The following is a 23649-nucleotide window of genomic DNA, read 5'->3' on the forward strand; positions in this document are numbered from 1 at the left end:
GCCTGACTTTTCCAGAAGTGCTCAGTAGTTTGTAAGTAACAGAAGAAGCAGCAGCTGTGGGGAGTAATCCCATGATTGGGGTTTGGAAAGGGATGAGCAGCAGTAGGAGGCTGGGTCACTATGCCCCAAGGGCCATGAAAATGTGCATACCCTTTGATCCAGCAATGTCTCTATTGGGTCCAAAGAGATCATAAAAAAGGGAAAAGGACCCACATGTGCAAAAATGTTTGTGGCAGCCCTTTTTGTAGTGACAAGAAACTGGAAACTGAGCAGATGCCCATCAGTTGGAGAATGGATGAATAAGTTATGGTAAATGAATGCTATGGAATATTATTATTATTATAAGAAATGAACCAGGAGAATGATTTTAGAGAGGCCTGGAGAGACAGGAACCGATGTCAAGTGAAATGAGCAGAACCAGGAGAACATTGTACATAGCAATAGCAAGATTATATGATTATCAAATGTGGTGGATGTCTTTTTTTTTTTTTTTTTTTAACAATGAGGTGATAAGTTGGGGTAAGATGTACTCTTCGAAGGCTACAGAAAGCCTTGGTTTGTGATTTCGGGCCTCAGTTTCCTCATCTGTCAAATGACTATGTGGCTTCTGAGATCTCTATGATCTATACTCCTATATGGCAGTATGGGAAATTATGGTATTAGAAAGGATTTTCAGAGTTTCTAATCATGGAGATGAAACACTTATGGGTGATGAGATTAAGGCTTATGATAAGCCCTGTACTAGTAAATGTTTAACTGGCCACCTGACATAGTTTTAAATTTAATTTTCATTATTAACATGTTGTTCTTCACTTTCTTAAGCCTAAGCAGTTCAATAAAACTATAAATCAACACTAGATTTGTAGCTTTGCCAATTTCTGAGGTGTAAAATGTTTACTCTAAAATCCTGTCTCTGGCTCAGCAACTATAGATGTGTATCCTTCTTCTCCATATCCATATACCTTAGACCTTGTCATTTCTGGTCTAGTACAATATAATTATTGTAACAATAATAATAATGATAATAATAATGATAAGATTTATGTAGTGCTTGCTATGTATCAGGTACTGCACTATGAACATTACAATTATTATCTCATTTAATCCTCCCCAATAACCCTTCAAGGCAGATGCTATTATTATCCCCAAGAATGAGATGAGATGAGAAAACTGACTTGCCCAGGATTACATGGCTAGGAAAAGTCTGAGGAAAAATAAGGAAGAGCTAAATTCAACTTGGGTAGCTAGCTGGCACAGTGGATAAAGTGCTGGGCCTGGAATCAGAAAGACTCATCTTTGTGAGTCGAAGTCCACTCTCAGATATGTTAGTAGCTGTGTGACTCTGAGCCAGTCATTTAACTTTGTTTTCCTCAGTTCCTCACTTGTAAAATGAACTGGAGAAGAAACTAGCAAAGAACTCCAGTATCTTTGCCAAGAAAATCCCAAATGGGATCATGAAGAATCAGACAGGACTGAAAAAACCATTGAACAAAAATGGGTTCAAATTAGTTCCTTTGCTTTCAATTTCTCTCCTCTTCAATTCATCTTCTTCACATATTCCTTCCAAATCAATTTTTCTAACATGTCATACTTCTGCTCAAAAACATTCAGGAGATCTTTAATACTTCAAGGAAAAATATAAACTCCTTTGCTAAACATTTAAAGCCCTGCACAACTGATGCTAACCTATCTTTCCAGACTTATTTACCCTAGTGTACTTCATAAATTCTGTTTCTGATAAATCCATTTATTAGTTCTAGTAACACAGCATTTTTTCTTCCACCTCTGCACTTTTGCACAGGTTGTCCTTTCCTCTTCTTTCTCCTGTGCCATCCATTTATCCCTAAGTCCTACCTTTTAGATTTTCTTTTAGAATCAGCTCAAGTATCACCTCCACTAGACCCTTTCTGATCTCTTCCCACCATTGTTATTACTCTTTCTCTTATATCCTCCAAAATTACTTTGAATTGACCTATATGTGATTTCTTTCTTTCTTTTTTTAAATGTTCTTTCCTTGTTTAATTAACTTAATAAAAAAATTTTCTGGTCACACATGCACATTCATTTTTTAAAAACATATGTCCTTATGAATCATGTTAGGAGGGAAAAAATCAAAACAAAAGGGAAAAACCATGAGAAAAAACAAAAAGAAGAAAAAATGAACATGGCATGTGTTGATTTACATTTAGTCTCCATATTTCTCCCTCTGGATGCAGATGGCATTTTCTATCCAAAGTTTATTGGAATTGCCTTGGATCACTGATACAATCAGAAGAACCAAGTCTTTCATAGTTGATCAAAACACAATCTTGCTGTTATTGTGTGCAATGTATTCCTGGTTCTGCTTGTTTTGCTCAGCAATATGTTATTTCTATCTGTATAGATTGTTTCTTACCAGCAGAATGTAAACTCCTTGAGGACAAGGAAAGTTTCTTTTTTTTTTTTTTTTCTGTTGTTTCTCTAGTATCTAGCACTTGATCCATAGTAAACATTTAGAAATACTTTTAAACTATTCAATTTATTTAATATGATTTGATTTATTCAATTCAAGCTAAACATTGCATTAATAATGGTTATATTATCTTGATCTAATTCAAAGTCTTCTTTTTAAAAAAAGAAACTTTGTTTTTGCATGTGAAAAATTATCTACCTGACACATGAATTAATAACACATCGTATTTATAAAGTAACTTTATGACCCATAAGTGCTTTCATAATTATAGAGCCACAGTTCTTAATGCCTAAGGTTTTTGAAAAAATAATAGACATACCTTGGATTTTCAAACAATTTTTCCCAAACAACTTTATTGTATAATAATATGACTAATGCATCATAACCACATCCTGCTATAATATTGCAAAATCTTATGGTAATATAAACACACTATCCATTTACAACATTGTTTATTCAGAACTACCCCCTATAACATTGCTTCCCTGGTCTTGGATTTTAACTAATCAATCACAATCCAAAGGGAATTATTTCATTTATTGAAGTAGTCCTTTATTAAAGGATTACATAATATAAGCTTCTTGAAGGCAGGAGTCTGCCCTTCTAGTAATTTTTAAAATTTGTATATTGCCTAACAAAGTACCTTAGACATAGTGATGTTCACTATAAATGTTTAATGAATGAATGACCTGAAAGAGTTAATACAGCTTTCTGCCTAACATTATCACTGTCTACTGAAGGTTTTAGGAATAAGCTGGACATATCTTTTGTTTACACAGCAACCCTGTGGATTAAGTAATAAAATCCAAACTCGATGATTTGGCTTTCAAGACTATCCACAGTTTGGCTCTGATCTACCTTTCAAGCCTTATCTGGCCCTCTTTCCTTTTGTGAACCCTATATTCCAGCCAAGTTGGAGGCCTAACTCTTATCTAAGCTTCCATCATTCTTTCCTCTCTCTGTGGCTTTATTCACACCATCGGATCTAGAATAGCTAACACTTCTTTTGTGCCATTTGGAATTCCTCCCAATTTTTTAGATAAAGCTCAGGTGCCACTTCCTTGATTCACAAGGCAGAAATAAATCATCTCCACTTCCCGTACCATATTATATTTTATTATACCTGTTCTAGGCTTTTATGACATTCATTTAATTCGTCCACCAATCAACAAGCATTTATTTTGTGTATACCATCTGCCAGGCACTGGGGACAAAAGTCATACAGACTACTCTCAAGGAGTTTACCTTCCATAGAAGGGAAATGTACACAAATAAGTAGAAACAAAACATCTAAAGTAATTTGGGAGATGGTAGAGAAACTTAACAACTAAAAGGATTTCTTGTATAGTTAAGGCAGCTAAACTAGAAAGGACTGGCCATTTCTTTCTTTTTCTTTCTTTCTTTCTTTCTTTCTTTCTTTCTTTCTTTCTTTCTTTCTTTCTTTCTTTCTTTCTTTCTTTCTTTGTTCTTCTTCTTCTTTCTTTTTTTTTTTAACAAAATCATGTAATGATCAGTGGTAGACTTGACTTTTTTCTTTCTTTCTTTTTCTTAAATAATAGCTTTTTATTTTCAACATATATACAAAGATAGTTTTTAACATCCAAACCTTGTTTTCCAAAACCTTGTGTTCCAAAAATATTTTCCCTCCCTTCCCTCCACTCCTTTCTCTAGACAGAATGTAATCCAATATATGTTAAACATATGCAATCTTCTATATGTATTTTCACAATTATCATTCTGCATAGAAAAAATCAGGTTAAAAAGAAAAAAAATGAGAAAGAAATAAAGCAAACAAACAATAACAACAAAAAGCTGAAAACATTATGTTGTGATCCATAGCTTAGCTCTACTCCCTTCCTTTAACATCAAAACTGACTATTTTAAGAAGCCAAGGGGAGGAGGGAATTCAGTTCAGGCATTAAGATAACTTGGGCAGGAGACAAATGGGGTTTCTGGGAAATAGTAGTAGCAAGAATAATAATATTAATTAGCATTTCTATAGTGTTTTCAGGTTGGAAAAGTACTGCTTATATATTTTCTCACTCGATTCTCACATTAACAGGAAGAGATATGTATTAGTATCCCCATTTCATATAAGCTTGGACAGACTTCAAAAACTCATGAAAAATAGAAAGGCTTCTTGTCCATGAAGTCACAAAAAGGCAGGCACATGGAACAACTATAATGTCCATTTTACAGGAGATTGAGGCAAATAGAAGTTAAGTGACTTGCATGGGTGTAATATAGCTAGGATTGTTATGCCACAGTTCTCTTTTATTGTGCTGACTCAGTTTCCCTAAGTGTTCTGCTTCAGTTTATAATTGTCTGCTCAGTCCTGCAAAACCACCCCTCCCTCTTTATCAGAATATTTGATAAGGATAAAAGATCTTATGTTTTAGAATATCAGAATGCCTCTCCCCATCCCAAGCTATCAGAATATCAGATACGGTCTTATCAAGATGCCTCTCCCCATCTTCAGGGTGCCACCCCCTATTATGTCATCCACCTTTCCGGAGGCTCACCCTACCCTGTCAGAGTCCAGTTCCTGCTCTCAGCACCCTGGTTCTGCCCCTGCTTCAGTCTATCCCCTGAGTCTGAGCCACATGTATATATATATGTCATTGAGAACTCACATTGTTTGCTGGATTCTTGGAGACAATAGTCTCATTCAGCCCTGGGACCAAACCATGGATCCATTTGGTCCCAGTAAATCTTTCCCTTTTAAATAAATTATTAAATACTCTCTAATCTCTGTAATGCCTCAGTTTCTCCGGCATTACAGTGTTTGAGTAGGTCTTCTTGATCTACTTTTGGAGCACTCTTAACCACCAGGTCACCTACCTGGCTAGAATGCAGAATAAGGTTCAGCCTGAAAGCATAGATGGGAGTCTTGCTAGTTGTTTGATAACTATTTGTTTCCATGGTATCTCCCCAACTTGACAGTAATCTTCTTAGAGCAGAGACCAATTTAAGTCTTTCCCAGTACTTAGTATATACTGGGAGCTTCAAAAAAAAAAATTGGTTGAATTAGATAGAACATATTCTTACCTGTATTTCAGATACCTGAGATCTAGAGAAATTGGAACTTACCCAAGCTCATAGTCATCAGTGAGGGGGGAACCATGACTAGAATCCACATCTTTTAACTTCTGGTCCATTAATGAAATCTGAAATTCCATGGAATGTGAAATCTTTTTAATCTGAAAGGGAGCTTAAAGGTAAAAAATGCCTTCATTTTAGAGCAGGAAAAAAATAAGAATAAGAGACTGTAATTTCCTTTTATACCCAGACATTAATGACATCTGTCATTGTTCAGTTGTATCTTTCTTTTTCTGATTCCATTTGGGTTCTCTTGGAGTGACATAGTGAAAAGCAGCCTGAATTAGAAATGGAGTCCCAAGTTCTAATTGTAACTATGTCATGAATGGGGGCAGGTAGATGATTCAAAGAAACTGAAGAGACTTGCCATTTCCTTCTCCAACTCATTTTACAAAAACTGAGGTCAACAGTGTTAGGTAACTTTCCTAGGTTCATACAGCAAATAAGTGTCTGAGGCTGCATAGGAAATCTGATCTTGTTGATTCCAGCTTTGCCCTCCATTCACTGCACTGCCTACCTGCCCTATTCATGACATAGTCATGACTAGAATCTGGATCTTCATTTCTAATTCAGACTGCTTTTCACTATATTACTCTACAGACATCTTCCTAATTATCATGAGCTCCTGGGAACCTTCTATTTCTGCAACCAAGTCCTCTTAATTAGCTCTTCTGTTTCTTATGAATCCAGAAATACAGCTATATTAAAATAAAATATGCGGAGGCTCCTTAAGGTAAGGAAGTGGCAGTTGTCTTGAATACAATGGTCTTTTAAAGTGAAATGTGATGTTTATCTTATCCTAATATTGACTTTATTGAATGGAACCTGACTTTTCTATTCCTGTGGGGAGGAAGGTTTTACAGTTAAATGAATTGAGTCTGTTTAAATTGAATATCAACAACTCTTGAGTGAAAACCAGGATCTAGTCTGGGGAAGTTAATTTGAGGCAGATAAAATCTGGAATGGATTCTTCTCTATGCAGATTCTCGGGTCCTGGCAATCAGGTGAAAATTTGGGCTATCCTTGAATTTACAAAAATATCCTGTGATTCCACCAGAACCACACTGTCTAAGGGAAGGCAGACACAGAAGTGACAGTGGTTGTTTTTCCTGAGGGGTGTGAAGGTCCAGCTCCAGCAGTGTGCTAGATAGAGGGGAGCACTGAACTATTGTTTATGGTTGGGAGTAAACTTTCTTATCTCAGGCTCTATGATGGGCCAGGAAGGAGATTCTCATTCTCTTTCTTGATTTGTCTTAGGTATGAGTAAGGTAGCCCATTGTTCAGTTTTTTCCCCTCCTAATTTAATTTTCATTGATAGCTTTTGCTTTCACACTGCTTTGAAGTATTGCCAAAATTTGCTATCAGAAATAGAGCGTTTCTACAGGTGGGTGTTGTTATTGAGTTGTATCCAACTCTCTGAGACTCTATTTGAGGTTTTCTTGGCAGACACTGGAATGGTTTATTATTTCCTTCTCCAGCTCATTTTACAGAGAAAACTGAAGGAAACAAAGTTGACTGACTTGCCCAGGGTCACACAGCTAGTAAATGTCTAAGGTCACATTTGAACTCAGGTCTTCCTGACTCCAGGCCACTATTCCACTTAACCACCCATTTAATTAGAAATAGATGTTGATGGTAAGGCCATAGCTATAAAGTCATCTTTTTTCTGCATCTTTTCCCTTCAAACATTGTAAGGTAAACCAATAAATTGCCAATAGACATTTCCTATATGTCTAATGAGCAAATCACTTAACCCTATTTGCCTCAATTTTCTTATTTGTAAAATGAGCTAGAGAAGGAAATGACAAACCATTCCAGTATTTTTGCCAAGAAAATTCCAAGAAGTGGGTATAACTGGAACAATTGAAAAACAACAATACCATGTTCCTAATGTTGGTGCTAGGTTTTATGAGGTGAATTTAAAAGTGGTTAAAATGTATAACTGTTATGATTTTTTAAAATTAAAGTTTCCTTTTTTAAATAAGCATAAATCTGCCTCTCTCTACTACCCTCTTCCTCTCCCCCAATGAAGAAGTAGAAAAAACAAAAAACAAAATCCCTGCTACAAATGTGTAATCAAGCAAAACAAATTTCTGTAGTAGTTATGTCCAGTGTGTATGTATTCCTCTAGACTCTCAAACATTGCCTGTTTTATTTTTGTTCATCTCTGCTAATTTGCATGAAGTGAATTAAAATTCAGAATTGTTTTAATTTGCATTTTTCTTTCTATTAGCAATTTGGAGCTTTACCTTGCCCAATGCCTGTGACATAGTAGATACAATAAAATCCTGTTAATTAAAATATTTGCATGTGATCATTTATAGTTTGCAAATCTTTTGAAAACAGTTTGTTCCTATTATTTGACTACAACTATTTAAGAGATGAGTCACTGTTACATATTTGTATCATTCCTCCACTTATTTTGATTATCAGATTTTATTAGTGATGTTTGATGGAAAATTTAAATGCTAGAGTAAGAAACGCTAGGATTACTTTTCTAATTCTGTTTTAATTGATTTCATTCATGCAAAAACTTTTAAAAATATGTAGTCAAATTCTGATCCTTTTTGTTCTTCTTGTAGTTCTTATAGTAGTAGTAGTAGTAGTAATTGTTCTTCTTCTTCCTCTTCTTCCTCCTGCTCCTTCTTTTCCTCCTCCTTTATCGCATTCCTTGTTTAGTCAAAACTTCTTCTCCTAGTTGTAAAATTTACAAAGTGCCTAATATGTGTTAGGCAACATGCTGAGTGCTTTATAAATATTATCTCAAATGATCCTTGCCATAATCCTGCAAGATATTATTATTATTTCCATTTTACATTTGAGGAAAACGAGGCAAGCAAAATTTAAGTCAAGAATTGTAAAGCAAGTAAGTGCTGAACCTGGGTTTGAACTCAGGTTTTCTCGACTCCAGGCCCAAGACTTGAACCCGTGAGTCCTCAAATGAACCTTGTCCTTACAATAGTCACCTACCTGAGTTCCTTTCCACTAGTCTTCCTAGGCTGCCAGATAGGATTCGACTTTTTTATTCCTTTATTCAGATATCTCCAATAGTTCTGTATTGACTACTGAATCTATTTCAAATGTTTTCCTCTCAGGGAGATGGGGAACCAATAGGTGTGGGATGTTGTATGCATTGTCAGATCTACATCATAGTTTTGGGGATTGTTTTTTATGACCATTTTTCTTTGTTATAAGAGAACGGCCCAATATAAGGGAGTTGTGGAAGAAAATGACTCGTGTTAAAAAAAAAAAAAAAAAAGAATGGCAAAAGAACTAAAAAAAACCCAACCAAACATATAGTACAGCTTGAATAACAAATTGTTATTTTTGAGAAAACCAAAAGAATTAAAGAAAATTTAGCAATTTTGGATTTATGGATTTATTAGACAAGATTTGCACATAAGATGAAGAGGAATTCTGATTTGTTTTGGTAAAGGGTATATCCAAATGGTTGAAATGATGGATCCATTATGTATTGCACATGAAGTTATCTTACTGAATAACAATCTCCTTGAAGGAACAAAATTTTATTAATCTTTGCATTTATTTCAGGATCTAGTAAGATGTCTTACACACAGTAGGTAATAGCAGAAAATGTTGAATATTAAACATCTCTCTGAGGTTGCTTACTGAGAGGGTCAAAATCTCTAGACCTCCACATGCTACCTCAGACCTTATATACTTTCATCTTCTTTGAAGAAGGAAGAAAGAAGAATATACCTTTCAGTGGGGAATAAAGAACACATTTTGGCACAAACCAAGTACCCAGTCATAACAGAGTGGATTTATAGGTTATATCACTTTTTCCTAAGCATCTCCTGTGAGCTCCTTAAAAGCAAGGACTGTTTTACTTAGTGCAGAACCTGGCACATAGTAGGTGATTACTAAATTCTAGACACTAACTAGAATAGGGAGAGGAGAAGTGGATTCTGTTAGAGTATATTTTCAACCAGGAGTCAAGGGCAGGTTTATTTTGCTGTTCCCACAGAGAACTATCCCAGCACTAATTTTCCTCAGCATGCCTTTCCCCTGTATATCAGCAGATGAGTTTCAATTAAAATGAGATCATGGCCTTTTAAATGACTGCTATAGTCTGTGAAGGCAGTGAGTCATTTGAGTGCATGTGAATTGCTCATGGCTATTTTTTCAGAACCTGGGCTTCAGTCTGTGCTCTTCTGGGAGTGGGTTCAGGAGTAGGCAGCTGAGGCATATCACTGGGAATTTATACATCCTGGGAGAGTTCCAAGAACAATGTCTTTGCTTCTCTGACTAAAACCCCACAAAATCTTAGCAAAGAATCTGTTTGCTTTTCTCTTGCTCCAAAAGTAAAAATGAGCAAATTTCTAGCTAGTCAACAAAGTTTATTAAATATCTATTGTGTGCATGACTCTGCACTGGGAAAAAAAAAAAAAAGAGAGAGAGATCATTTACTCTATCTATTAGTCCTGTCCTCCCCTGTCAAGAACCAACCAAAACTGGGAGACAAGATCTTGATCCTTGAAGAGAAATAATGTGACTTTCTGGGGTTTGACCCAGAAACCCAGAGTTAGGTTTGGGCAGCCTCTTCAAAATAGACTGGTGGAAACCTTTATGATGAAGAATTTGAGGAAGGAGTTTTGTCTGTTATCATGGTAAAAAACCAGTGGGCCTGATTGAATCCAAGTTGAAATTCTGAGTTGAAAAAATTGGGAAATTAGAATTGAGAAATTGGGAAAATAGAGGATAGTGTTGAGTTTAGTGGATAGAATGTTTTAGAATAATTAATCTTTGAATATAACTTCCATTCTACCAAAGGCCCTCAGAAAATATGGGGAATAAAGAGGAAGAGAAGCAGAGAACTCTGTGTGTGTGTGTGTGTGTGTGTGTGTGTGTGTGTGTGTGTGTGTGTGTGTGTACCTGCATGTATGCTTGAATTCTGAGTTTAATCTCTTCATTCCTTTTTTCCTGGGTATCTCAAACATTGCAGAGGTGGATTTTTTCCCTCTCATCTTTGAATTAGATGGAACTTTAGAGCTGGAAGAAATTTTAGAAAACACTTAAATCTGCTGATGTCATTTTATAGATCAGAGACAACAGAGTGTAGTGGAAATAGCATTTGACTTCAGAGTCAAATGACTTGGATTTAAATACTAAGACATTTTTGATTTGAGAATCTCTTTCTCTAAATCAATCAACCAACCAACAAGGATTTATTAAGTGTCTAGATATGGTAGGTATATGTTCAGTCACTAGAGATACAAAGACAAAAGTAAAACAGTCCCTCCCCTCAAATATTGGAAATAAAATACCAGGGCTTAAGTTTTGGTCTTCAGAGAAGAGCTATGGGACAAAAAGGTAGAGAAGTAGGTTCTAGGGAGGTGTGTGTGTATATAACATTGCATATGGTGACATCTTCCATAGAAGAATTTCAATAGAAGAAGTAGTTTCATCATTGAAGAGTTCCTTATATTGATGAACTTACAGAGCCACTTCCTATGCCTAGGCAGCTTTTTATTAAATGAAATGAATTTATATAAATGAATAAATATTAAAAAAAAACTCAATGTCTTGAGGCAGTTAAATGGTTAAAAGAATATTTATGTATATATATATATATATGTATATACACACACACACATAAATATATGTATATGAACATATTCTAAACTCTTAATTTGTGGGATTGAAACCCCTAAAGTTGGGCCTCAGTTGTTATTGAAAGGGGCTCATGATTCCATACACACAATTAGAAGTGTCATTTCGTTCTTTATTGAATCCTTATAAACGAATAACTAACATTTCTATAGCACTTTATGACTTTCAAAGGATTTTACAGAATAACAATAGTAGATAAAATTTATATGGCAACTATTGTGTACCAGGTACTGTGCTAAATGCTTTACAATTATTATTTTGTTTGAGTTTTTAATAATCCTGGAAGGATTTTGCCATTATTATTCTTTATACTTTATAGCTGAGGAAGCTGGGGTAAACAGAGGTTAAATGACTTGCCCAACTTCACTCAGCTAACAAGTGTCAATGGTTGGAGTTAAACTCAGGTTTTCTTGATTCCATGTCTGGCATTCCATGCATTGTACCATCTAGCTGCCCAAAGGAGATGGAGCATGAATGATGGATTTTGTTTCTACTATATAATCAATGCTTCCTCTGTTTCCAATAGGAGAAAAATTCTTTGAAAGTACCCTTTGCACATTTGCAAATGGCTGACTTACACCTACATCTTTGTTCCAATTACCCAGAATGATGTGATTAAACCAAAAAATACCCTGAAGTCTTTCCTCCACAGCAAAGGTCTGAGAAAGTGGATTTTCTTCATTTGTTGCAATGCAATTTAAATGTCTTAACCAGCTGGATCTGGAACCAAATGAAACTTTCATCCCTTGAATCAAACAGACAATCATTCTTTTTAAGTGATTCTTTATAAACAAACCAAAATAACTTTGGTAGACTGAATAAATATCTCACAATATCAATCAAGCAATCAATCCATCAACAGGCATAAATACCTATTATCTGCCAGGTTAAACACTGGATAGATATTGCTTCTTTTCAAAATTACACCATTGTGATTAAGCAAAAACAAACTTCATTTAAAAGTGGTATTGAATTTATAGTAGCTTCCTGTCATATATTTCTCAAAGGATAGTAACAGTATAGTGGCTATCATAGGAGGGTCCAAGAAATGTTTTGATGTTTAAAAAAAAAAAAAAGGATCCTAGTGGTTTGTCCTTTGGTATATACAAAGTCTCTTCAGAAGGAGCTGTCTTGGAACCCACAAATGGTCATACAAAATAAATGTTTTTTGCTCAATTCACTTCTTCCTGGGTCATATTCTTTTTGTAATTTAAGCTCTACTGATCCTTTTGCTTTTTACATTATTCATTTCCCAATCTATGCCCCTCCCCATTGAAATCTTCTTTGTAACAATAAAAAAGGAAACCTAACCAACACAGCCAAATCATCTAATTGTATGTGTTAACATTCCACACATGTAGCCCCTATCTTTCTACTGAAAAGAGGAAGGAGTGGTTCATCATTTGTTTTCTGTGTCTTAGATTGTAATTAATCAGAGTTTAGCCAGCTGTTAACCTTACTTTCATTTACATGTTTGTAGTCATTATATATACCTTTCTTACTTTCTGATGACATAAATACATATTTTTTTCCTCATGTTTCTCTGAATTCTCTGCTGAGTAATATTCTTTTAAAACATTCATTTTCTGTTGATACATTAAAAAAAAGCACCTACATTTTCCAACATATTCATTTCCCTCCAGAGAATTATCCTTTATAACAAAAATTTGAAAAGATAAAAAAAATAAAAGTTTAGCAAAACTAACCAATACATTGAAAAAGCCTAATATTATATGCAGTGTGAAGCATCCATGGGTCCCCACTTCTGCAAGAAAGGATGGCAAGATGCCTTCTTATATTTCTTTCTAGGCCATATTCTTAAAGACTGTATAAAGCAGAGATTTTTAAGATTATAAGAAGAATTTTCAAAGATAGAAATATTAAAAATAATGGAGTAAGATAATCTACTGAGAGAGATAAGGAGAGATGGTAGGACTTTAACAAATAGATCTTGATAGGCAATCGAGGAATCAGAAAGTCTGGAAGTCAATAAGATTAATCATCCTGATGTTGTGCCACAGTTCTCTTTTATTGTCCTGACTCAGTTTCCCTAATTTTCCTGACTCAGTTTCCCTAATTGTCCTGCCTTGGTTTCCCTGAATTGTTCCACCTCAGTTCCTAATTGTTCTGCAACACCGCCCCTCCCTCCTAATCATGATGATCCAGATAAGGAGAAAGACCTTCTAATTTAGACACCAGGACCCCAGCCCTTCCCTATCAGAATGCCTCCCCCAACACTCTTAGCATTCTGACTCTGCTCCTGCCTTGGTCTACCCCTGTATCTGAACCACATGTATGTGTATGTGTGTGTGTGTGTGTGTGTGTGTGTGTATATACATATATATATATATACACATATACATATATACATATATACATATATATGTCATTGAGAAGTCACATTGCTTTGCTGGATTCTTGGATTCATTCAGCCCTGGGATCAAACCATAGATCCATTTGGTCCCAGTCCTCAAACTATGGCCTGCGGGTCAGATGTGGCAGCTGAGGACAGTTATCCTCCTCACCCAGGACTATGAAGTTTCTTTATTTAAAGGCCCACAAAACAAAGTTTTTGTTTTTACTATAGTCCGGCCCTCCAGCAGTCTGAGGGACAGTAAACTGGCCCCCTATTTAAAAAGTTTGAGGACCCTGAAATAAAATATTAAAAACTCTCTATTCTCTATCTTGCCTCAGTTTATTTGGTATTACACTGAGTTCAAATGTGGCCTCAGATACTAACTAGCTGTGTGACCCTGGGCAAGTCACTTAACCCTGTTTGCCTCAGTTTCCTTACCTGTAAAATGAACTGGAGAAGGAAATGGCAAACCACTGCAGTATCTTTGCCAAGAAACCCCAAATGATGTCATGAAGCCAGATAAGACTGAACAACAACAACAACCTGACAGGTCATGGTTAAGATCCACCAATTGACAATTTTCTAGGGATTACAACTTTCAGAAGTATTTCAGAGGCATTCAGATCTATAAGCAGTAAATCTGAGAGTAGCTCATAAGCCTAAATTGTACCTTCAGCTAAGAATTCAATCATAGTCCAGTGGAAATGGAAAGAAGAGTGGGAAAGGTCCAGGGTAGTTTTGAACAATGTTGTGACTAAGCACTGCAAATTTCCATAGTATCAGGTCATTGAAGGATTTCTAAGAACTTTCTTCGATCTGACTCCCATTCCTTCTCAGCATACAGAAAGAACAGGTAACTTCACAGGCCATTGGATAAATGCCCACTTGCCTTTTGTGCTGATCTAAGGCTGTTACTGGGGAGGAGGAGATGGAGTGCTCATGTTCAGCCGCAGAATCAGTCATTTTCCAGTGGATTTTGTTTTTGCTCTCTATTTTTCTGGCTGTGTTAAATGACTGTAACACAGTTGATCAGATCATGGAATTGACTGGGCAGCTTTTTGAAATGCTATTCATAGGAGCAGAAACACTGAGCCTATATCTGATGTGTGTGTGTGTTTTTGTGTGTATGTGTGTGTGTGTGTGATAGTTGTATATACTTGTGTACATCCATGGGCAGGGAGGAGAATCAGATTCCCACTAGTTTTCTACTTTGTTTTGGAATTAACTTGTAGGTACACATATATATGCTATTTTTCAAAATAGTAGTATTGCTTTCCTTTGTAATTCAATTTCATTTCATGCATTTAAAATATTATTCTGAAGAGTTTAAGCTTTACTAGATTATCAAAGGGGTTTATGACACAAAAATGGTGAAGAAATTCCAGATCAGTAAGATGTTGCCTTCCTTTCACTCAAGAGGAAAACAAAAATAAAAGGAAATTAGAATTTAGAAATCCTAGTCTTAAGCAAAAAAAAAAAAAAAGAATATTGGAAGAAGGAAGCCTGGGCTAACTGAACTAAAGTAGGAAGAGAGTGGTTGAGTATCCAGGGAGAAATGGAAATATGACCACAACCCAGTTTACATTCTCAGTGTAGGTGGTGAGTGGGTTTCTGCCCCCAGCAAAGACACTTTTACATATCAGTGAATGAATCTCCAACACAAATGTTTTGAAACATTTCCCATGTGAATGAATAATCTCCAAGCCTATGAAAAAGAATAAACATCCCTTCCCACCCCCTTTTAAATATTTCCTTCCCTACCAGCTTTCCCTCTGGTTTTTGTGTTATTAGACTGAGGTGTCTTGTGGAGGCCTGGTCCCTTTGTTTGGCTCTCCCCACAAGTTAATTTTCCCAGGGTCATGCCAGGATCCTTCACTATGGACACAGGATTTTCCTTCAAGATATTTTCCACAACCTCCAGCAGCCTTTGGGCTTTCAGGATCCTTATTTAAAGAAATTTGCATTAATAGCTCTTTGGGGCCCCCTCATTTACATTCATGTTTAAAGGGCAGAACTTTGGGGAATGAAATGCGGAAAAGTGAAAGACCTGTATAGCAGCTCCACACATCCACTCAGGCCTTTGGAAAAGAACATAGTTAACTTTGTAACTTTTATACTTGAAGATGTATGCCCACATGGATGTTCTAAAAAGCCTTAACTCTTTTATTTTCTCATAACTTGGGGATAATAACAGAATACAGTGTTATTGTGTCTTTTTCCTTTTCTTCCCCCACTCCCCCACCCCCTTCCTTAGACTTGTGGTTTAAAACCATAGAAAAAGAGGAGGCCTGGGAAATAGAGCATTAATTCAGATTCATTGAACATATTCTTCCCAGAGGTTAGGGATGTTTTGCAGCTGGTGGTAGATAGTATTTTTTTCTATTATTATCTTGTAAACAAAATTCTTGTGTGTTGTTGATTCTGATTATAGATTTGTCAAAACACTACTGCTGTTTTATTTAGAAATAAAATAGGTTTGTGATATTTGTGGTACACTGTGTCCATGTATATGTGTTGTGTGAATGGGGCATGAGTTTGTGTTAATGTTCTAGGGATTATTTACAATATGGTTAAAAAACACCTATGTTGGAAATTATTTTTCTTTGTTTTGTTTATTTATTTATTTATTTTTTGTTTCTCCCTTCTTTCTTTCATTCTTCTTCCTTCCTCCCTCTGTCCTTCCTGCTCTTTTACTCTTTTCTCCTCTCCTGGGTCTTCCTTTCCCTTCCCTTCCCTTCCCTTTTCTTCCCTTGTCCTTTGCCTTCCTTTCCCTCTTCTCTTCCCTTTCCCTTCCCCTCCCTGTCACTTCCCTTCCCCTTTCCCTTCCTTTTTGTTTTTTTTTTCTTTCCTTCCCTTCTCTTTTCCCTTCTCTTCCCTTTCCTTCTTTTCCCTTCCCTTTTGCATTCCCTTCCCTTCCTTTCCCTTCTCTTTCCTTTTCTTTCTCCTTCCCTTTCTTTTCTCTCCCTTTCCTTTCCCTTCTTTTCCTTTTTTTTTTTTCCCTTCCCTTCCCTTTTCCTTTAGTGTTATGGTTTAGCTTGGTTCCCATAGAACATAGTCCCAGTTCCAAGTCCAAAACCCCTAGGGCTGGAGTCCTCGCCCCTCTGGCTTCCAGGGATTCTAAGTGATGTTAGTTGGTTGCACCATTCCCTTTTTTTTTTTTTTTAAATTTCATAGCTTTTTATTTACAAGTTATATGTATGGGTAATTTTACATTGACAATTGCCAAACCTTTTGTTCCAATTTTTCCCCCTTTCTCCCCACTCCCTCCTCTAGATGGCAGGAGGACCAGTAGATGTTAAATGTATTAGAGTATAAATTAGATACACAATAAGTACATATGACTGTTATTTTGCTGTACAAAAAGAATCGGACTCTGAAATAGTGTATAATTAGCCTGTGAAGGAAATCAAAAATACAGGTGGGCAAAAATATAGGGATTGGGAATTCAATGTAATGGTTCTTAGTCATCTCCCAGAGTTCTTTCTCTGGGCATAGTTGGTTTAGTTCATTACTGCTCCATTGGAACTGATTTGGTTCATCTCGTTGCTGAAGATAGCCAGTTCCATCAGAATTGATCATCATATAGTATTGTTGTTGAAGAATATAAGGATCTCCTGGCTCTGCTCATTTCACTCAGCATCAGCTCATGTGAGTCTCTCCAGGACTTTCTGAAATCATCTTGTTGGTCATTCCTTACAGAACAATAATATTCCATAATATTCAAATACTACAATTTACCCAGCCATTCTCCAGTTGATGGGTATCCACTCAGTTTCCAGTTTCTGGCCACTACATGCCACAAACATTCTTGCATATACAGATCCCTTTCCCTTCTTTAAGATCTCTTTGGGGTATAAGCCCAATAATAACACTGCTGGATCAAAGGGTATGCACAGTTTGATAACTTTTTGTGGCTGCACCATTCTACCTGCAATCCTGACTCCAAGGCTTCCGTGGCTCAAACTGCTGGTTCCCGAGGATCACCTCCAGCCCAGAAACTGAGAAGGACAAACAAACATAGAACAGAAATAAACACCTTCCAGCCAATTTCTACAAATTATGGCTCAAAAGAGAGAAACTTGGGTTTTCTGATTCTATTCACTTTATTCTGCAACAGTTCATGTAAATCTTTCCATGTCTTCTAGAAATATTTATTTCCTCATTTCTTATGTTACAACAGCATTCTGTCATGATTCAACTACCACAGTTTTTTCACTTGTCCTCCAATTAATAGGCATCTTCTTAGTTTCTAATGTATTTGCCATTACAAAAAGAGCTGCCTATGTGTGTGTGTGTGTGTATAAATATGTATTTTTGTACGTGTAGAACTTTCTCCTTCTCCACTTCTCTTCTGCCTCCTCTTCCTTCTCCTTCTCCTTCAATTTCTCCTTCACCTGGAAATGTTGGTGGAAGGGTATGTATTGTTTGGTAACATTTTGTATATAATTCTAAATTACTTTCCAGAATTGTGGTACCCTTCACAAGTCTTCCAGCAGTGCATCAGTGGGCCTGTTTTCTATAGTCCTTCAATATTTATCATTTTCCTTTTTTGACATTTTTGCCAATCTGATGGATATAAAGTCAAACCTTAGAATTGCTTTAATTTGCATGAGCAGACACAATTCCAGAGCACTGATGATGAAACCTGCTGGTCACTTCCAGAGAATCCAGGATGTACACTGAAAACATTTTTAAAAAGTCATGGACAATGAGAAAAATTATTTTGCTTGACTTTGCTTATTTGTTACCTGGAAATAGTTTTTCTCTCTTTTTTCCCCCTGTAGGGTGAGAATGGGTGGGAAGGAGAGAAAATAATTTATTTTTTTATATATAAAAAAAATTATTAGTAAAGGAAAACATTAAGTAATATATATATAACTCAGGTTATAAACAGTGGGCAACACAATGGTACTGCCATGTTAAGGCTAAAGAACTGATCTTCTTTTCATTTAACAAACAATTTTATGTTCTATTAGTTATACTTATAACTCTTTAGTATTATTTTGCTTAATCATTTTCAGGGAGTATGTTTTGTAAATTTATTTTTGTCTATTATGTTACATTAAAATTGATCAATAAAAATAAGATAAATTTAAAAATATATAATCCTTTCATGACTTATCCTATGTGATTTTCCCCCCAATACTCTTCTATAAATCCTCTGTGAAGATTTAACTAATGCTTTGGAAGTCTTCTTATGAGTCTTTTAATGTTTTGCAGATTTATGGGTTACCCACCCCTTACTCTTGCTAAATGACTGGTATTCTTCCTTTTTGTGTCATACATAATGATAACTGACATTTACAGAGTATTTAAATTTTTACGAAGTGTTTCACTTATTTCATTTAATCCTCTCATATCAATCCATGGAATAAAGGTGTTAGTTCCATTTCACAGATAAGTGAGAGTCAGAGAGCCTGAGGTTGGCTTCAGAGGCAAACTATGAATACAGGTTTTATTGACTATAAACTGAACATTCTATCCATTATGCTCCATGATTTCTTATATTAATGACTTTTTTAAAAAAATGACATTTTTTGCATGCAAGCCATGAGTGGTAATATTCTTCAATTTATATATGTCCTTTCAAAGATCTTTGGGTCATCTGAATTTTTTCTGAAATGGATCTACAGCAATATATCAATGTTGGAAGATTAGTGGTGATAAAAAGATGGAATCGGCATCAGGGAGCAATTTGGGATTGTGGCTAATAGTGTATGATTTCCCAAATCAGTCCAGTCCAGTCTTTCCTTCTAGTTCATTTTTGGATTCAGTTCATCATCTATCTGTGGTACTTTTCCAAAATTTAGTAAAAATGGGCCACCCATCCAGTTTTTTGTCATCATCTGGGCAATAAGCACTTTTCAGCTACGTGTGTTTTTCCTTAGTATATTACTAGATTAATTTAATATTAGTACTGTGGATCTTATTAAAGAGGTCCTGTGGCATTTTGGAACTTAGAGCAAACAATATAATATAATCCACAGGAAAAAGTATCTGGAGAACTTTGCTATATAGAGAATCTTGCTTCCACTTGGATTATCCACATGACATTCTCCATGAAAATTTTGAATTTTTTTTTGTTGAACATAATTTCCCACTACGTACCTTTTATGGTTAATCCTACTTTTATGTCTCATGATGTCATGGAGATGCCTCTGGACTCTTAAAGGCTATAGTGAAATACAAGCTCTATAAGGCCCTCCAAGCTAAAAAAAAAAAAAAAAAAAAAAAAAAAAAAAAAAAAAAGCCTTTTACTACAGGCATGTACTTTTACTACAGGCATTTTATGGCAACAAAATATAGGTTTGTTATCTGAGGACTAACTTGTCTGAGTTAAAAGATACTCAATAAGATTGGCCAAGAGATTTTTATCTGCTGCAATTTACAAAGACTGTCTATTAGTTATTAGGAGGTACAGTGGAAAATGTTGGAAGCAGTATGGTGCTGGATAAGGTACTTAATCTCTCCCGACTCAGTTTTTTCATTTGTAAAATGAGAAAAATAAAAGTACCTATCTGTTTTGAGGATCAAATGAGATTAACAAACCTTTAAGGGTTAGCTATCATCATCATTATTGTTATGTTACTAGAGTAATTGTAATCTGTAGATGAAGAGAATAATTACACTTATAAAATCACGTATTCTTGACACACTGAAATAAGACCAGTTATCTCTCTGGTTGCCTCTCTCAAGGTTTTTTTATTTGTGAAAACACCCTGAGGAAGAGTCTTTTAGTTTTTGCTTAGTCTAATTATATGTTGAATTTTTTGTTTAGTTTGTTGACTGCCTTATTTATTTATTTATTTTTTTGGTAATCAATAAATAATGACCAAATGGGATATTGCATTCTTTATAATTCCCAATCAATTATGTATCTCTGAAGATGTGGTCTGTTATGGAGCGTAATCCCTAAAAGTTTACCCATTTTCACATTTTCATCAAAGATACTTATGATACATGCATAGACCAAAGTCATAGAATTTTTATAGAGATGATTAAAGTGGGTATATGGGTGAATGATTAATGATATCTTTTTGGTAGACTTTTATTTTGACTATTAAAACTATCCGATAACTTTTCTGTTTCTTTCCAATCTTTCCTTTTTGAAATTTGATCCCTGGGTGCTTTTAAAACTGTATTGCCTCCAGCATGGATTTCCTCACTATTTACTTAAAACCAGCTGCTCTTCCTGACTTCATCTCCATGAGAGCTATTTCACTTCTTCAAATAGTACTTCAGATAGTGAAATATTATAATTTAAATGTCATGATTCCAACTGTCATAGATAATGAGATCATTAAAGAAATTCCAGGAGATCTGTTCCATGTTATACTTATTTGTTATTCTCCTTCTTATTTCCCTACCTCAAAGATTTGTTGTGAGGATCAAATGAAATAATTGTAAAAGCTCTTAGCACAGTGCAGGCACATAGTAGACTCTATATAAAAGATTATTCTCTTTCCCCCCTCCCCCTTCCTTTCCCTTCATGTATAAATGCCTTTGGGAATCTGGCTTTGTTTGGTCTCACACCAAGATTTCTATAAGCTCTATTACCACCCATTGCTTTTTGCCATTTTGGGCAAGGATAATGCTATTTTATGAGATGTTGATATAGTCTTCTGTCCTTCTCCACAGTGTTTTGCAAATGAGCTAGTAGTCTAAACTGGTGTTGCCCTTGGCTACAAAGTCTTTCTGGAGGACAAGGAAAGGAAAAGCTTTATAGTTGAGTCAGTTTCTGAATTCTAATAACTTCTTTGTTGTCGTGATTGTTTTTTTGTAAAGATCAGACTTTTATAAGAAACGGAGATAGTGTTTATTTTTGTCCATTTTCCACTTTCAGTCATTCAAATAAATCGAAATGGAGTTCTTGTTATTACATGCAGCCTCTTCTTATCCCCTTCATCTTTTCTTCTAATGTGATGTTAATTTTGACCTTTGCTCTAACCAGTTGAAGATATGACTGAATACAGACAGCTGATTCTGAAATGAATCCTACATTGATAATCAGTCATTTCCTGTCTACTAAGATGTAGCCAATTTTTGTGTGTGCAGCGTTGGTTAGTGAACATCATGGTATCAGTCGGAGACCTTTGAATCATCAGGAAGCTTTGATCTTCTCTATTTCTTAATCTTAAACCATATTTTCCAACGTGCTTTGTTGTCCTACCCCGTGTCTGCTTTTGTATTCAAGTCATCAAGTTTTCATTAACTTAGATTGGAAGTTCTTATTAAGATTTCTGAAATATTCCTCTACAACTGATGTTGATCCACTAAGTGCTTCTATATTTGTGGTCATCTTTCCTTATTGTTACTGTGCATGAATCCTGCAAAAAACTTATTAAATGTTCTGTGAAACAATATTTTTTTCACTTGTGTGCATGATGAAGTCAACTATTAACTCCTTTATTCACCTAAGGAGAGTCTCTGAGCTAACCTATTTGGCTGAAATAGGTTTTTTTTTTTTTTTTTTAAATATATACATCTTCTGGTTTCATATGTAGTATAAGTGTGGGTATGGTTTCTCCAGAAGAAAAACAATTCATAGCTTAGTGGACAGAAATGTTGGCAAGATGTTGAAAAATTATATGATTCTTAGTATTTTCTGAGCCCCCCCCCCCACTCCCTCACTTTTGTCAAACCATTGATGTTTAAACACACAGGATTGAGGACCTTAGAAACTTGAAATAACTAGTAGAGAAAGAGAAAGAACATGAAAAACAAAGGAGTATAGAGAACAGATCTGAGTTTCAAATCCAGACTCAGATACATATTAGCTGTGTGATTCTGGACAAGTCACTTAATCCTGTTTGCCTTAGTTTCCTTGTCTGTAAAATCATCTGGAGAAGGAAATTGCAAACCACTTCATTATCTTTGCCAAGAAAATCCCAAAATGGGATCTCAAAGAGTAGGACATGACTAATTGATGCAATAAAATAGAAGAAGTCTCTAGGAGTTTATTAAAGTTAGCTAGAATGGGTTCTCAGCCCATTGTTAAATTTTCAGTATTTCTACCTTCAGAATATGCAAATACTACAAATCAGGACTTGTTTTTATTATTTGTTGATTATCTAGACAACAAAATCAATAGAAAATTTAACATAGTAGGCTAAATTTAAAAAAAAAAACATATCCTATAACAAGGGCTTTTTCTGGAGAGCCAGTTGTCAAACATTTACCAGCATACCCCTGCATGGGCTTTTTGAAACAGAGTTACAGATCATAGATTTTGAACTAGAGCACAGGATTATAGATTTTAAATTGAAATGTATCTCGGAGGCCATTTAGTTCAACCCATTCATTTTACAGATAAGAAAATGAGTCACAGGGATTTTTTTTTTTTTAAGTAATTTTAAAAATGATTTATCCAATTCACACAGAGGAAGAATTCAACTTGGGTCTTCTGTCTTTAAATTCACGGTTCCCTTTCTAGTTGTGAGCTGTCCTTCAAGACCAATGCTTTATCTGTCAAGATCCTATTAAGGCCCCCTAAGAAATAACTATAGGGAACATGAAAAAAACAGAGAAAGGAGACCATATTCTCTTGGTCTTTCCACCAAAGTTACTGACTGGCTGAGTTTCCAATCTGCATCTGATCTCCTGGGGTTAATGTTGCTTGGTTTTGTATCATGCTGTTTGACTGCTCAGCTAGCCAGTGATAGGGGATCCATAGGAGTACAGCTGAGTCAACACAAGAAGGTTCCAACCTTCAACTGAGTGTTATTGCTCAGGAGACACTATAACACTGAATTCTCAGAAGTTGCTGAGAGTCTCCATATTGAAATTGGAATGTAAAGCAGTAGAAAAGCTGACTTCCAATTGAGACTCAACTGGACTTTCCAATTGAGACTCAACTGGACTTTCCAAATGAAGCAGTATCCCTGAGCCACAGAGTCATAAAGCTTTTACTGGTTGGCTTTGTATCTCAATTTTCCCATTTGCAAAATAAAAATCGAAATATCCGTAATATCTATTTCATGAAATTGTTGTGAGGGCAAAATGAAATAATGCATATAAAATGTTTTGTGTACTCCAAAGTGCTATAAAATGCCAATTATTAACATGAACATGAACAATTCATTTAATTTCTCTGTAACTCAATTTTCTC

Source organism: Antechinus flavipes, chromosome 3 (assembly GCF_016432865.1).
Source record: "Antechinus flavipes isolate AdamAnt ecotype Samford, QLD, Australia chromosome 3, AdamAnt_v2, whole genome shotgun sequence".
Taxonomy (NCBI): Eukaryota; Metazoa; Chordata; class Mammalia; order Dasyuromorphia; family Dasyuridae; genus Antechinus; species Antechinus flavipes.